The following is a 16538-nucleotide window of genomic DNA, read 5'->3' as shown; positions in this document are numbered from 1 at the left end:
GTTGCTTTAGGCTTGCGTCACGATCCAGCTTCCTCTCGAGCGTGTGCAGCCGCTTGAGTGCGTCGGTGCGATTGTTAGGTATCTTCTCTGTTTCGTTGCGCCACAGTAGCCCCGTCTCGAACCGGCCATTGGGTAGGCGGCGGCTCTTTTCTTCTAGTATGCGTAGAGCTTGTTGTTCGGGATCACTACGGGGTCGCCTCGGCTCGATTGATAGAGACTCGAGGGCGAAATAATTCTTCATGGTTTCTTCTATGTTCTCGGTCGGCCCGGTACGAGTGAGATGTGCGCAGCAGTAGGCGATCGGCTTCGCCTTTGTGGTGCGACAGCCGTGAAGTACCCATCCTAGTAGGGTTCTCGACGCGACGAGTTGTCCGCGCCGGCCTTTTCTTATTTCTCGTGACACGATCAGGTCCCAGTTGTCCTGGCCGATGAGTATTTGTGGGGTTGCACCGCGGTAGGTTAACTTGTGCTTGATACCCCGGAGGTGCGCGCAGCCGTCTATTTCTTCCATGCCGATCGACTGTGTGGTGAAGCCGAGGCTGCCGACGGTGTGCGCGTTCGTTATGCGTTGTTCTTGGCTGTCGTGCTTATTCTTGATGAAGACCTCGACCCTCCTGCTCTGATTGTGCTCCATCTCTTTCCCGCCTACGCCTTGCACCCACATTGGTTCAGTGGGACCGTCTAGCCCGAGTGCGTCCGCCAGTGCTGAGTCGATGATTGTCACCGTGCTGCCTTCATCTAATAGGGCGAACGTGTCTAGTGTCGCTCGCGGGCCGCGCAGTGTTACTGGCACTATCTTCAGGTAGGCGCGGCTCGTTCGTGGTTGTGCGCAGGCGACTGTGTTCACTGCCGAGGCCACTATTTCTTCCGGTTTATGTTGTTGTGGTGGCTCGACTTGCGCAGCGGCGACTGATTGCGGCGTCTTCTCGTGATGTAGTAGGCGATGATGTCTCATGGGGCAGCCCAGGTGGCCGCAGGGCTTCGCACGACACGCGAAGCGGCGATGCTTGCTAGCGAGGCATCGGTAGCAAATGTTGTGTTTCTTCGCTACTTCCCAGCGCTCGTTCGTGTCAATTTTGATGAATTGCGGGCACGACGGCAGTTGGTGAGTAGCGTGTTCGCATAGTGGGCACGCTTGCTTCTCTTCTCTTGGCTTCTTAGTGTCGGCGGTAGCGGCGTACGTTCGCTCGGGCTTCTTTCTTGCGGTCCTCACTTCTTTGTTCTCCGTCGTATTTTCAGGCGGAGCGTAAGGCGTGCACTTGTCGGCTTCGTTGTTTAGAAAGTCGGCAATCTTCTTAAGCTCGGGCGTATCTTCTCTCGTGGCCGCGTAGTCGTACCACTTGCTTCGGAGTATAGGCGTGAGTTTATCGACCATCGACCGCAGTAGCTCTGGATTGTAGAGGTACTGAGGCTTCTTCAATATCTCGATAGTCGTGACAGTGTTTGCGATCTTGCTGGCGAATATGCACAGGTCGCGCGGGCTGTCGGTGAGTCGCGGCAGTCCCTTCATCTTCTCCAGTTCGTTGACGAGTAATGCGTCTGGCCTTCCGTATCTTCTTTCTAGTGCTTTAATGATGTCCTCGGGGTGCGGCCGGCTGATGAGGAGGGCGCTTACGGCTTCCAAGGCTACTCCCTTGAGGCTTTTTCTTATACGGGCGACGTTTTCACTTGCGGCGAAACTGGGGGCGGACTCGTTGTACGCGGCTTTAAATTGTAGCCACTCGTTGCATAGGCCACTGAATGTCGGCAGGTCTGGTATGTATTTTCTGTAGGACTTGCCGGCTTGGATGGCTTCTGTTAGGGCGGCGGTCAGCGATGACACGTCCATGGCGTGGGCGGCTCGAGGGGCCTCCGGCCGCGCGTGTTTTCTAGTGGCGCGCGGGGCCGGCACGTGTGCTTCTTCATGGGCGGGCTCTTCTTCAATCGCTGTTGGTTGTTCTGGGCGGCGGTTGAACCAATCGGCAATGCGTTGTGGAGCAAGGTCCTCTTCCTCTTCAGACTCTTCTCTTGACGAGGCGAGGTCGAGTCTTTGTTGTCTGATTCTTGCTAGTTCTGTTTCGGCTTGTACGCGCTTCAGCTCCAGCTCGGCTAACTTCTCCTTGGCCTCTAACTCCGCGAGGAGTCTCTTGCTGGAGGCCTTGGATCGGTGTGACCGAGCGGGCTTAGCGGGAACTGGCGGCGGTGGCATTAACTCGACGGAATCTCGCCCGACGAGTGTGGCGACGGTGCTAACTGCAGGCGTTGCTCTGATTCCCGACGTGTCGGCTGGGCCCCCATTCGTGCTGGTGCCGGCGATGCTGGCTTCTGTTGCAGCGCGCGTTCTTGTGGTGGTGCCCGTGCCTGACGTCTCGCCCGTGCCCGACGTCTCGCCTGTGCCTGACGTCTCGCCTGTGCGTGACGTATCGCCTGTTCGTGACGTCTCGCCTGTGCCTGACGTCTCTCCTGTACCAGATGTATCGCCGGTCTGGTCCGTGGCCTGCGTTTCATCTGACGAATTTTCTTCTCTGCCGTGGTTGCTTCTTGTTACTGCCATCTTGCTATTTTTCTTGCTTCAGAGATCCGGCTTCGACGAGGACCAAACAATGTGAGTGTTAGGCCCTAATCTTGTTGTCTTGAGATCTATCGTAGGGGTGTGGACTGTATAGGGTGCGGCATAGGCGGCAAGGATGGAGTAAAACAACTGGAGCTCTTCTTAAATCAGATGCAGGAGGGTCGAGGTCGGAGAGGTCTTCTTTTCTTCTTTTGGAGAGGTGTTTCTTGCTCGGCTGCTCGATTCGTAATGGCTTCCTATGGCCGGCGCACCGCCTTTTATTCCCTCCATATTTAAAGACCTCGTCCCCCGCGCCGCGCCGGCGCGGGCGTCTGCGCTTCGCGCATGCGCAGACCTCTCTTTCCTCGACTCTCCTACGTTTCTCTTTATTTATTAAAGTTATATATTAACAAATTACATGTTTTATTTATTTATCCTACCTATCTTATTAGATTCTATTCTATTATCACAATTTCTTATTAGAATAAGGTTGCGTATACTTTTGCCCTATTTTCTTATACAGATCTACGTAATGAAACACAATGAGGAAAATTCTTTATTTGTTATAAGCCTATCTTAATTAAATTATATTGCAATCCTAACTTTACCTAATTGGAATTCTCTTATTGGATTCCTTTAAGAGGTACAAAGTATGCTACTCATACTTTGTCCTGTTATAAAAACATACTAAATACCATTTATTTCTATACGTGACGCGACTTAAAATTATTACATGTTAAAATGACTCTAAGTTACAAAATACTATGCGCGTCGTGTACAAAAGTATTATTTATTTATTTATTTAATCTTTATTGCACAAAAGAAAAACCTTACAGTACAAAAGGCGGACTTAATGCCATAAAAGGCATTCTCTACCAGTCAACCTTAATTATAATATGTACGATACGATAAGATACGTTACGATACGATACGATATGATACGATACGATACGAGACGAGACCGGACCGGACCGTACCGTACCATACCATAAAAAAAAATGTAATGAAAGTATGAAGTTCATGGCCTTCACTAAATTAAAAAGCTACATTGTTTCACTCCCTGGAGTGAGGAAAGGCGCACCAGGCGCACTTTCCTCACTCCAGGGAGTGACGAAAGTAGGCTTGTTCGAGCTGCTGAGGTGAAAATAATATTACCTATGCGAAAAGAAATTCTGCAAAGTAATATCATGCGAAAAGCAGGAAACGATATTTCTACCAAGTAATATTATGCGATACAAAAATGTCAAAAAACTTTCTGCAACACAAGGGGACCCCCGCCTGCAGGTTTAAATATTACACACACTAAACATTTTCCCGCAATTTAAAAAAAGTTGTAATTGATCAGTAAAAGTTTTGATTGGCAAAAAAAAAAAAAATATCTATATCAAACATCTTGCGCGGAATTACAATATTTGACGTTGTATACCTAGTAATACAGTTTAAAGGGCCCACTGAAGAGTAAGAACAAAAATTTAACAGTTCCGAACAACTGACAGGCCAATATCGTCCGGCGGACTGATAGTCAGTGGGCCCCTTTAATCGCTTGATGAACTGGATAGAAAGAAATAGTACCTTGTTACCCCCACGAAATAGTATTTTACCTTTTACTGGCGTATCATATACCTCAGCATTCGAAAGCGATATGATAAACATAATACCTATACCTAGTGCATTCATGTTAACATTTAATTAAACATACAAATAACTCTTACAGTGTTTATATAAGTCCGTGTCACAAACAGCCAATAATACTATAAAATAAATCACGTACAACTTCGCAATAGCTGACGCATGTCTATTGACAGAGTAAATTAAAATTCAGTAGTCTATCTTCTAACACTAGTAACCAAGCAGTGAGGGCTGCCGCTTCCAACACGGGAGTTTCAACCCTTTCTTATATCAGTTTGTTTCGAACTTGAAAAATATATTTTTTATATTTACTTATTGCTCTTCAGTAATAGAAAATATCTTGAGAAAAATGGAAAGATTGTAACGAGGCTTAGTTTCTCTGGAAAAGCAGGTTAGTATTTTAAAAATAACTAGTTTTTTTTTTCTTTTTTTTTCTACGCAGTTTGGTCGACATAGTGACTACTCTTTTATGAGAAGATTGGTGTCACAGCCGAAAGGGCCACGTCACCACCAAAGAAGAAAAGGAAAGGAAACTTACAGAAATATTACATGGAATGATGAATCTTTACAATGCACGTTACAAAGGCAAAAGTGTGACCTCAAACGTGATACTCTAAAATCTCTAATTGTTCGAAGATAGATTACTGTCAGTTGCTTTTATACTGTGCAATTGGTGTCGTACACTCTCGTCTCATTTGTCGCATACTTTAGTAGTGCTTGTGGTCCTTCCTATCGTCCAATCGGCATAACGCTACCGATTGGATCAGTTAGAACTGACCGTGTGTGAGTGGATTGGCATGACATGACAGTTATACTTGACGGCACAATCGAATTTCGATTCTTTTGGCTTGATCATGGCGATTGGATCATGGCGATTGGATCATGTCGATTGGACCGTGTATGGCGGTCGGCGATCGTCACCGTCAGTTCAGTCAGGTCAAGATTTATGTCGGTGTTCAGGTAGCGTCATGCCGATTGGACGGTAGGAAGGATGGTGCCATACACCATCCTTCCTACTTGCTCCTTGCTCTTCAGTAATAGAAAATATCTTGAGAAAAATGGAAAGATTGTAACGAGGCTTAGTTTCTCTGGAAAAGCAGGTTAGTATTTTAAAAATAACTAGTTTTTTTTTCTTTTTTTTTTCTACGCAGTTTGGTCGACATAGTGACTACTCTTTTATGAGAAGATTGGTGTCACAGCCGAAAGGGCCACGTCACCACCAAAGAAGAAAAGGAAAGGAAACTTACAGAAATATTACATGGAATGATGAATCTTTACAATGCACGTTACAAAGGCAAAAGTGTGACCTCAAACGTGATACTCTAAAATCTCTAATTGTTCGAAGATAGATTACTGTCAGTTGCTTTTATACTGTGCAATTGGTGTCGTACACTCTCGTCTCATTTGTCGCATACTTTAGTAGTGCTTGTGGTCCTTCCTATCGTCCAATCGGCATAACGCTACCGATTGGATCAGTTAGAACTGACCGTGTGTGAGTGGATTGGCATGACATGACAGTTATACTTGACGGCACAATCGAATTTCGATTCTTTTGGCTTGATCATGGCGATTGGATCATGGCGATTGGATCATGTCGATTGGACCGTGTATGGCGGTCGGCGATCGTCACCGTCAGTTCAGTCAGGTCAAGATTTATGTCGGTGTTCAGGTAGCGTCATGCCGATTGGACGGTAGGAAGGATGGTGTATGGCTACCACAACTGAACGTCGCTGACGATTGGACAATTTGAACTGATCGTGTGTGGTGTATATAGACGAACTGCAGATTGGATCAAGCCTGCAGCGTCATGCCGATTGGACGATAGGAAGGATGGTGTATGGCTACCACAACTGAACGTTGCTGACGATTGGACAATTTAAACTGATCGTGTGTGGTGTATATAGACGAACTGCAGATTGGATCAAGCCTGCAGCGTCATGCCGATTGGACGGTAGAAAGGATGGTGTATGGCTACCACAACTGAACGTTGCTGACGATTGGACAATTTAAAATGATCGTGTGTGGTGTATATAGATGAAATGCAGATTGGATCAAGCCTGCAGCGTCATGCCGATTGGACGATAGGAAGGATGGTGTGTGGCCACCATTAGAAAAATCAAGATTGTCGATAGCAAGAAACTAGTGCTGTTTTACTCTGTAAATAGTTACTTTTACTAGTTTGGTTCTGCGTTATCTTCGGGGTATCAGCTGACGGTCTTCCTAACGCGATACAGCCGGCTGACGATATTATTTATTCACAATAGCATTTATATAAACTATCATCTGACAAAAGCATTAATTGGGATGCGATGACTAATTTTTTTTACGTGTTTGGATGACTGCCATTACCACCGCCAACGGAGCGGCAGCCGACGTCCACGAAGGTTCATAACATATTGTCTTTAACCACCTTACGAGTTATCGCGCGGGATACGATGACCGACGAAAATTGCGCCTGGCCCGCGGTCTATAGTTAGCGATAGGGCATCATGCATTTTTACTTACCTACATGTATTTAGGCCAAATAAGAACTGGAGAGTGAAGACATCAGATGCTTACCTGTGTAAAAAGGAAATAACATATTTACTTATTTTTAATTTCAAACTGGATAATAGGTACCTAGATAAATATAAATAAATATTATAGAGACATTCTTACACAAATTGACTAAGTCCCCCGGTAATCTCGAAAAGGCTTGTGTTGTGGGTATTCAGACAACGATATATATATATACTGAAAAAACCAAAAAAAAAACAAAAAAAAACCAACTACATTTGTTTCTCGCTAACTAAGACAGGACAACCTAAGCAAAACATCAGCTTGAAAATTCATAAATGTCGTCCTACTCCCGACATTGCCTGTACATGCACTACAATAGAACAGGTACACTCAACAAAATACCTAGGTGTTGAAATCGATGAGAATTTAAAATGGGATCTACATTGCAAACATATTGCTAATAAAATTAGACAAACCGCGTATATATTTCTAGAACTTCGAAATATAATTGACCAGAGAACACTTGAAACTGTGTATTTTGCCTTAACCCAGACTATACTATTGTATGGAATCATAGCGTGGGGTGCCTGTACCGCAAAAAATATAGGAAACATTGAGATTGCACAGAAACTGATCCTAAAAATTATTAAAAGAAAACCAAGGCGTTTTTCTACTGAAGCAATTTATAGGTTAAGTAAAGTGTTAGCACCAAGGCAACTATACATCTGGCAAGTAATAATATATATTAGTAGACATATAGATGACATGGTATTAAATGTTAACCCGGCAAACCTTCGAAACACCAGAAGCAAATATAAGATACCGATTACGAACAGTGCTGCAGCTAGGAAACACTACTCATATGTTGGAACTAGGCTTTTTGACAAATTACCAGGTGACCTACAGGACATAATACAACCTAGCTATTCAAGCGTGTCTACTCAAAATAATCAAAGTTACATAAGTAGGCTAAATAAGAAAACTAAAGTGTTTCTCCTAAGTTTTTCTTTTACTGAATTTAAAGACTTCTACACAAAAATATTTCCTCAGTGAATGGATTGCTACGTAACTCCGTGTCATATTTCTCTATTTTTCCATATAATATATATGTATGTATGTGTATTAGATAGCAAATAATATATATAGCTACTTACATAATTATAAAAACCCAATATACGTATATTAAATACGTACATAAAAATAAAAAAATACCAGTAATGCATGTTTATTTAATTAAGCTTTTTTTAATTGAATTAAGTAAACTTTATATTATAAGAAAATTGTTTATCCAAAATCCGATCGCTCTCTAAAAATTGTGTCACATATATTGTAACTAGCCCTAGCACAGGCCCCGGTCTTTTTGGGCTGTTACTGCACACTATGTCTTTAAATGCTGGCTTAAATTAAAATGTATAATTAGAAATAGTGAAAAGTTTGTTGTATATATTTAATGAATAAAAAAAAAAAAAAATATAATACTTGTACAAATACTTAAATACAGAAAACATCATGACTCAGGAACAAAATATTTGTGTTTATCACACAAATAAAATGCCCTTACCGGGATTCGAACCCGGGACCATCGGCTTCACAGGCAGGGTCACTAGTCACTACCCACTAGACCAGACCGGTCGTCCAGATAAGTTAACAAATGGTATATTATTAGAATTCAAAATTTAAAAAACCGGCCAAGTGCGAGTCGGACACGCGTACGAAGGGTTCCGTACCATTACGGAAAAAACAGCAAAAAAATCACGTTTGTTGTATGGGAGCCCCATTTAAATATTTATATTATTCTGTTTTTAGTATTTGTTGTTATAGCGGCAACAGAAACGCATCATCTGTGAAAATTTCAACTGTCTAGCTATCACGGTTCATGAGATACAGCCTGGTGACAGACAGACAGACAGACAGACGGACGGACAGACGGACAGCGGAGTCTTAGTAATAGGGTCCCGTTTTTACCCTTTGGGTACGGAACCCTAAAAATGTATACTTCAAACAAAAACATCACTGACACATCTAATCCATATCGTTTCTAGAGCTAATATTTGACGTATCTTAAAGTTCTAATCGGGCCGTAAATTAGATTGTTAAACCCATCAATAAAGATGATAAGCAAACCTGGGATAACTCAGGGCACTTATACTAATGTGACGTAGCAAAATATTTTATCGAGAATTAAATATATCGATGTTACTGTCAACATCTAAATGTTCTACAAAATAAATATATTTATACAAAATCGCTTTGTATATTTATTTATTTAATCTTTATTGCACAAAAGAAAAACCTTACAGTACAAAAGGCGGACTTAATGCCATAAGGCATTCTCTACCAGTCAACCTTAAGGCTAAGCAGAAAGATTGTGGGCGGTGCTACAAATACAACAGCAAAAATAAAATAAAAATGACATATAATCACATATATACAAATATAATATACAATATATTATTTATATATAATATATATAAATAACGTACTTCTTAAATTCTAAAAAGGTGTTTTTTCGAAGAATTTATTTTATTTTTAAACCAGGTCAGCATTTCCACATTGGCACTAAATGTTTCATTCTAATCATTTTAAATCGTTATTTATATTTCTTAAACATTACTCTATCTTCATTTATTGCTAAAAGTACATAAAAAGTGAAATTTACCTTAAGTCATAAAAATACCATTAGGTACATAAACCATTTCGAGACAAACCTTATTTGTGACGTTTTCAACCAAAAGGTACCACATTGTCGCTTGTCGATAAGGTTGATTTCGAATTGAAGCTATATGGAAATAGCGCCTTATTGTCAACCGACAATAAGTACCCTTTTGGTTGAAAATGGCACATTTATTTTGTAAAATATGCCTGAAAGGAGTTCTTTATCAAAACTATTTTGGCAATATAATGACTAACGGGTGGCTGACGGATGCAAAATATATATCGACATCTTTTTTATCGATATCGATATCAAATTCCTAGAATGTGCCCCGAGTTATCACAGGTTTGATAAGGGAAAAAACTGCGTCAATAGGAATCCCGATATCAAATAGAAGCGACAATCCGAAATGTCACACAAATACCGCTATTGTAATTCAATAATATGTCGGAATGGTTCTCAGTTGGCGGAGCAGATAATAATGTAAGACCAAGGTAAGTCTGCAACGATTTTGATAGCACACGCAGTGCGTTATTTATACGTCATAATTTCATAGAAGTTTGACGTTTAAAATAACACTTGCACTGCGTATGATATCAAAATCGTTGCACTTATCTTGGTTTAACTCTAGTATACCTTAAAATTAAGTTTCATAAAGACAAGTATTTAAGTATTTGAGTAGTATTTTAAGTTTAGTGTAGTAGTTGTGTGTAGGTACACAATTAAGTCCCATTGAGTTAAAAAAAGCACTCTTATCATAATCATAATCATATTAATATTTATTAATAATATAAATTACATGTCAAATTTTATACAGTGTATAAAGATTATATTTAAGCACGAATTTTCGAATGGGACGCTCTCTGGCAACCGCGCGTGCGGCGGGCCGCCATTTTTAATATGGAAAACACGCCGCATTGCGGCTGCGCGAAAATTTAAAATATTGCTTTGCCGCTCGAGGGGCTAAGTTCCTAATTTAAAGAACTCTTTATGGTCGTAGAACGTACTTAACGTACTTACGAATGTACTTAACTTGTAATGATTGTTTACTCAATCGCTTATATTTGGCATTGATTTACGTCAGGTTGTCATTTTTACAAATTGAGGGTGGCGAGAGAAAAGATCCGGTCCGGCAAGTGAATGTCACTGTGTCCGCGGATAAAATTATAACGAAATAACTCAGTTTTTTGGGCAATATGGTAATAAACTAATTGAAATCGTATTCATTCATTGTTGAAATAAGTGCATAAACGTTATCGAGACAGGGGGTGAGTGTCTTTATCTGCAATTGTTAGATATAGTATGTGAATGCAAATCGTTCAACTCAAGTGTACCTAACTTGTATTCACATACTGCTGTTATGTTGTTCGCAGCCTTTGAGGAACGCCCTTTACGCATATGGTGATCGATTGTATAGCAAATCATAGCACGGGAATCATATTTTTAATTTATCAAAAAGGCTGTCGCTAGGCGCCTGTAAACACGGACTCAAGATTCGCACCTGGCCACAACGGGCTCGTGGTGTTGTGGCTCCGATACCTCGAGTTCGATCCTCGCCGCGTGAACACTTATTGTTTATAAATAATTTTATTTTTATTTAATTTTAATTTCTTTTATTTGTTTTATACTTATACGAAAGGTCTGTTGCTTTTGTTGACATCCTTGGCAATGAAAGTAACACAATATACTAACGATACTTGGGGATCATCTATCTTTTCACAAAACCTGTTTACCTAATTAAGAACTAACATACTAGGGACGAGCATAGTTTAATCCGATAAATTAGCATGTGTGCTTAGGATCCGGTAGTCTAACCCGTTCGTATAAAAATACCGCAAATCGATGTACAGGTTAGCCGTTTGGCACACACATACTAGAGGCCAAAACAAAATTTTTGACCCGCAGTTCCTAAAAAAATTTCGCTGCGGGGGGAGTGGTAAAGCATCATTTTTTTTTATGAAAAAAAAAAACTTTTTAAAAAGGGTATATCGTATCTGAACGAAACAATCTTGATATTTTGTGTCAAAAACAAAACAAACTATACCAACCGATGAAAAGGCGCAGTTAAAGGGTTAAAGAGGTATTTCCCGTTCGATATATGGGGATATTACGTATCATTTTATGATTAATATGTACCGTATCTGCAATGCAGTTCCATAAGTCTAGTGAAATAGGTATTGAAGTAGAACTGTGTCACTTTGTAAAATTGAAAAATTAAAAAAAAGGTTAATGATATTATTTTCAAAATTGCTTTCTTGGGGTTCGATATCAAGATATTACGTATCATTTGTGGTATATTGTACAAAAAAATCAGTAAGGTATATCGTAGCTGGAGGATACAACCTTGATATTTTGTGTCAATAACTAAACAAATTATACCAACTGATGAAAAGGCGCAGTTAAAGGGTTAAAGAGGTATTTCCCGTTGGATATTAAGATATTACGTATCATTTTATGATTAATTGTACCGTATCTGCAGTATAGTTCCATAAGTCTCGTGAAATAGGTATTGAAGTAGAACTGTGTCACTTTGTACAATTGAAAAAAAAAAAAAAAATTGCTAATGATATTATTTTCAAAATTGTTTTCTTGGGGTTAGACATGAGGATATCACGTATCATTTGTGGTATATTGTACAAAAAAATAATCAGCCATATCGTGTCTGGAGGAGCCCAAACTTGGTATGTCTCGAAATTTCTTTTTGTTTTAATTAAAAAAAAAATGCCCGAAATGTAATGATGTGATATATTTTTAGAATCGCCTTAAAAAGCCCTTTCCGATGATACCCCACTCGATAAGTTTTGAAAAAAAAAAAAAAATTTCCATACAAAAAAAATAATGTTTTACCACTCCCCCGCAGCGAATTTTTTTTAGGAACTGCGGGTCAAAAATGTTGTTTTGACCTCTAGTATGTGTGTGCCAAATGTCTAACTTGTACATCAATTTGCGGTATTCCTTTGAAATTGGGGTCGAGCGGCTTCCGCTACCGGCAGGTTGGTCGACGACACCTCCAGTTACGAGGAGGTCCTGGAGGCATGAGGCCCTGGTACCTGCTCCGCGCTAAATTCTTTTTGAACTAAGTTTTTATTTCTTGTTTTTGGCCATCGTAGCCTATGGAGACTAACAAGCAACGCTAAGCGGTTTACGAAGGGTATGAATGTTGCTTTCTGACTTGTGAAGCAGATATTTCCACTACAACATAAAATAAAATGTTTTTGTTGCCCAACCAATCACAAAGCAGATGCGATGCAGCAGCGTTTTTAAGCAGGTTAATTTGCATTGAATCGAGTCTTCTTAAACAAGAAATATTTTATTGTCTTCGGTTACCGCGATAGTTACTCATGAAATAAAACTATGAAAATCCTATATGGGATCCTGTAGTCCATCTGATAAAGGAGCAAGCGAGACATAGACTGTGAGACCTTAGTGTTGGATGATGCTGGACATTCTGATGTTTTGAAAAGATGTGTCCCGCCGAGTTTGGTGCCGGTCCCATATTGGGATACCCTCCTACAATTTAGGGGGGAATTAAATCTTCTCGGGTCCGTGGTGTAGGGTTGGAGCCGGCGTAGTTTTTATCGCGTATATATATATATCTTTACATGAAAATAATTGTAGTGTATAACTAGCCTTATGAACCGATTTTGCATGTACAACCAGCCTTAAAGTTTGTAGTCTATGATTGTTCATTATTTTAGTATGTGGGTATTTTTGCACTTTGTAATTTTTCCTCAGTCACCCGTTGACCACGAACGCTGTAAAGAGTTCGAAACGTCGGGATGTATTATAAATTCAATATACGCGATATAATCCGTTTTCATAGTTTTATTTCAAGAAATATTTTATCGAAATGTTCTTATGTAGTTCTATTTTTAAATTTTTTATAATTGACTAAACCATATCGATAAAATTCTAATTCTGGAGTCGGAAGTGCCATAGACTGTCCAACGTTAAAAAGAGTAAGGTTTTAGTGTTGCATATGAAGTTGTAATACACAGATTATTATAGTCGACGAGTAGAAAAATTCTCATTTTAATCCGCCCAATTATTGTAATTTCCCCACAGGCGCAACGCTCCCCCCTCACAAACAACTTCATCGCCCACAACGGCGACCACTCTACAGAGCGCGAGCCCGCCCGCGCCGTCAAGCGCGAGAGCGGCGGCACCACGCAGGCGCCTGTCGCGGCAGCTGCTCCACCAAGATGTGCGGCTGTGTCAAGGCCGGCAATCGCTGCAGGAGTGGCTGTCGGTGCCAGCCGGCGCTATGCAAAAACAAGAAGCTGTCGTCGGATAGCGAGGAGGAAGAGAACACGGTTAGTACAGTCTAAGGGACAAGCGAGACAGCGGCGGCACCACGCAGTGCGCCTGCTGCGGCAGCTGCTCCACCAAGATGTGCGGCTGTGTCAAGGCCGGCAATCGCTGCAGGAGTGGCTGTCGGTGCCAGCCGGCGCTATGCAAAAACAAGAAGCTGTCGTCGGATAGCGAGGAGGAAGAGAACACGGTTAGTACAGTCTAAGGGACAAGCGCGACAGCGGCGGCACCACGCAGGCGCCTGCCGCGGCAGCTGCTCCACCAAGATGTGCAGCTGTGTCAAGGCCGGCAATCGCTGCAGGAGTGGCTGTCGGTGCCAGCCGGCGCTATGCAAAAACAAGAAGCTGTCGTCGGATAGCGAGGAGGAAGAGAACACGGTTAGTACAGTCTAAGGGACAAGCGAGACAGCGGCGGCACCACGCAGTGCGCCTGCCGCGGCAGCTGCTCCACCAAGATGTGCGGCTGTGTCAAGGCCGGCAATCGCTGCAGGAGTGGCTGTCGGTGCCAGCCGGCGCTGTGCAAAAACAAGAAGCTGTCGGGACAAGCGAGACAGCGGCGGCACCACGCAGTGCGCCTGCCGCGGCAGCTGCTCTATTTCGGTTTACAACCTATAAAGATCGTTTATTTTTCAAGTAGGCATGTTACAATGCTTTTATGAACGCAAATAAAGCCACGCCGGCTGTAACCCTACATCTCTAACCCGATAATATTTAAATTCCTATATATAGCTTTAAAAAATGGGGTCTTGGCAAATAAAAAGTTAATGATGGCAACACATGTTTTTTAACAAGCATTCCCAAACCAATGAAAATGTCAATCACAAGCCAACAGGTTAGCAACAATAATTTAGCACTAACTAGCACTGTTTGTGTGTTCGTTCGTTATTTTTAGCATTAGAAAAAAGGTAAACAATCTTGTCGTGTCTTTTTATAGAAAAATATTGTAAAAATATTACTTATGAAAGCAAAATAATGTAAAAGATCGTATTCGCTGTGACTTATTTTTCAAAAATGATTTTTAATAAAGACACGTCAAGATCGCATACCTTCTTTCTAATGCAAAAAAAAACGAACTATACTTTTCGACATTGTAGGAATCCCAACGTTAGGCAAACATAGCGTTGAGAAGGTTAAAACTATTCGATATTAATTATATATAAAAAAAAACAAGCGAGTATTATATATTGTCGAGTGCACAGAACACCAAATTCTTACACGTATTTTCTGCTTTTTAAAGGAGAAACGAGAAATATTCATTTTACAAAAATTTGTCTGGAATTTGGCACATATTTAAAAAGAAGGATAGTGGCACCAAAAGTTTGCCCTCAGTAAGTGCATAGTTCTGCAAAGCATATTTGTAGAGTTAGCGTATTACATGACAGAGCTTAGACCTAGGTAGAGCTTTTAGAGTAGTCTTATAAGTAATTATTGCTATGCAGAACTATGTATCTTGACACCTCTGGATCTTCCAGCTCTGGACACTGGAGGCTTTGGTCATTTTTTCCTTCGTATATGATATTTATTTCAGTTTATGTATCTTGAGTTGTATTTTATAGACTTAAAATAATTTATTATAATATGCTAATCATGTCTTGTTTTTTTTTTCAGAACAAGGCAGAAAAGGCAGAGAAGGAGCTGTTTTCACTGATTTTTTTTAGACCTCAGAAAGAAATAGAAAGGTAAGGAAATACTAATTGGTTTGCATCATTTAGAGAATCAAATCAGTAGCTTATTTCGTTAGTGATGTTTTTTTTGTGATTGTGTTATCTTAAAGTATAGTTTAAGTAGTCTTTTTTTCTCTAATTTACTGCCTAAAAACTAATGAAATGTCTGAACTGAGACAAAGACAAAACCCTGAATAATATGTTCAACTTTCAAGGCATTCGTCAAAAGGTCAACTTTTGTCAGCGACGTGACGCGTATGAACTTAACAAACAGAAATAAATCTGGGGGATTTCCTTTAATTTAATGCTAAGATATCAAATGTTCTTCCAAATATTGACGTGTAAGCTTTATCCCTAATTTCAGAACTATTAAAAAACCGACCAAGTGCGAGTCGGACTCGCGCACTAAGGGTTCCGTACCATTACGCAAAAAACGGCAATAAAATCACGTTTGTTGTATGGGAGCCCACTTAAATATTTATTTTACTGTTTTTAGTATTTGTTGAACATACTAGGGATGAGCATAGTTTAATCCGATAAATTAGCATGTGTGCTTAGGATCCGGTAGTCTAACCCGTTCGTATAAAAATACCGCAAATCGATGTACAGGTTAGCCGTTTGGCACACACATACTAGAGGCCAAAACAAAATTTTTGACCCGCAGTTCCTAAAAAAATTTCGCTGTGGGGGGAGTGGTAAAACATTTTTTTTTTATGAAAAAAAAAAAAAACATTTTCAAAAGGGTATATCGTATCTGAAGGATACAATCTTGATATTTTGTGTCAAAAACAAAACAAACTATACCAACCGATGAAAAGGCGCAGTTAAAGGGTTAAAGAGGTATTTCCCGTTCGATATATGGGGATATTACGTATCATTTTATGATTAATATGTACCGTATCTGCAGTACAGTTCCATAAGTCTAGTGAAATAGGTATTGAAGTAGAACTGTGTCACTTTGTAAAATTGAAAAATTAAAAAAAAATTGTTAATGATATTATTTTCAAAATTGCTTTCTTGGGGTTCGATATCAAGATATTACGTATCATTTGTGGTATATTGTACAAAAAAATCAGTAAGGTATATCGTAGCTGGAGGATACAACCTTGATATTTTGTGTCAATAACTAAACAAATTATACCAACTGATGAAAAGGCGCAGTTAAAGGGTTAAAGAGGTATTTCCCGTTGGATATTAAGATATTACGTATCATTTTATGATTAATTGTACCGTATCTGCAGTATAGTTCCATA

At 40.4% G+C, this 16538-nt stretch overlaps 1 protein-coding gene across 2 annotated transcripts in view; it reads right to left on the bottom strand.

Annotated features, from left to right (window-relative positions):
- LOC134750474 (cGMP-specific 3',5'-cyclic phosphodiesterase-like) overlaps positions 1 to 16538 on the bottom strand; it is a 200042-nt gene that overhangs the window by 137469 nt on the left and 46035 nt on the right. Inside the window, exon 2 of one of the 2 annotated variants that reach the window (XM_063685638.1) lies at positions 6669 to 6718. The exons of the other annotated variant lie outside the window; for it this stretch is intronic. The gene's annotated coding sequence lies outside the window, so the exon portion shown is untranslated. The remainder of the gene's footprint in view (positions 1 to 6668; positions 6719 to 16538) is intronic. 2 annotated transcript variants of the gene reach the window in all.

Source organism: Cydia strobilella, chromosome 20 (assembly GCF_947568885.1).
Source record: "Cydia strobilella chromosome 20, ilCydStro3.1, whole genome shotgun sequence".
In the NCBI taxonomy this organism is placed as follows: Eukaryota; Metazoa; Arthropoda; class Insecta; order Lepidoptera; family Tortricidae; genus Cydia; species Cydia strobilella.
Note: the sequence above shows the minus strand (reverse complement) of the source record. Positions and strands in the feature narration are given on the sequence as shown.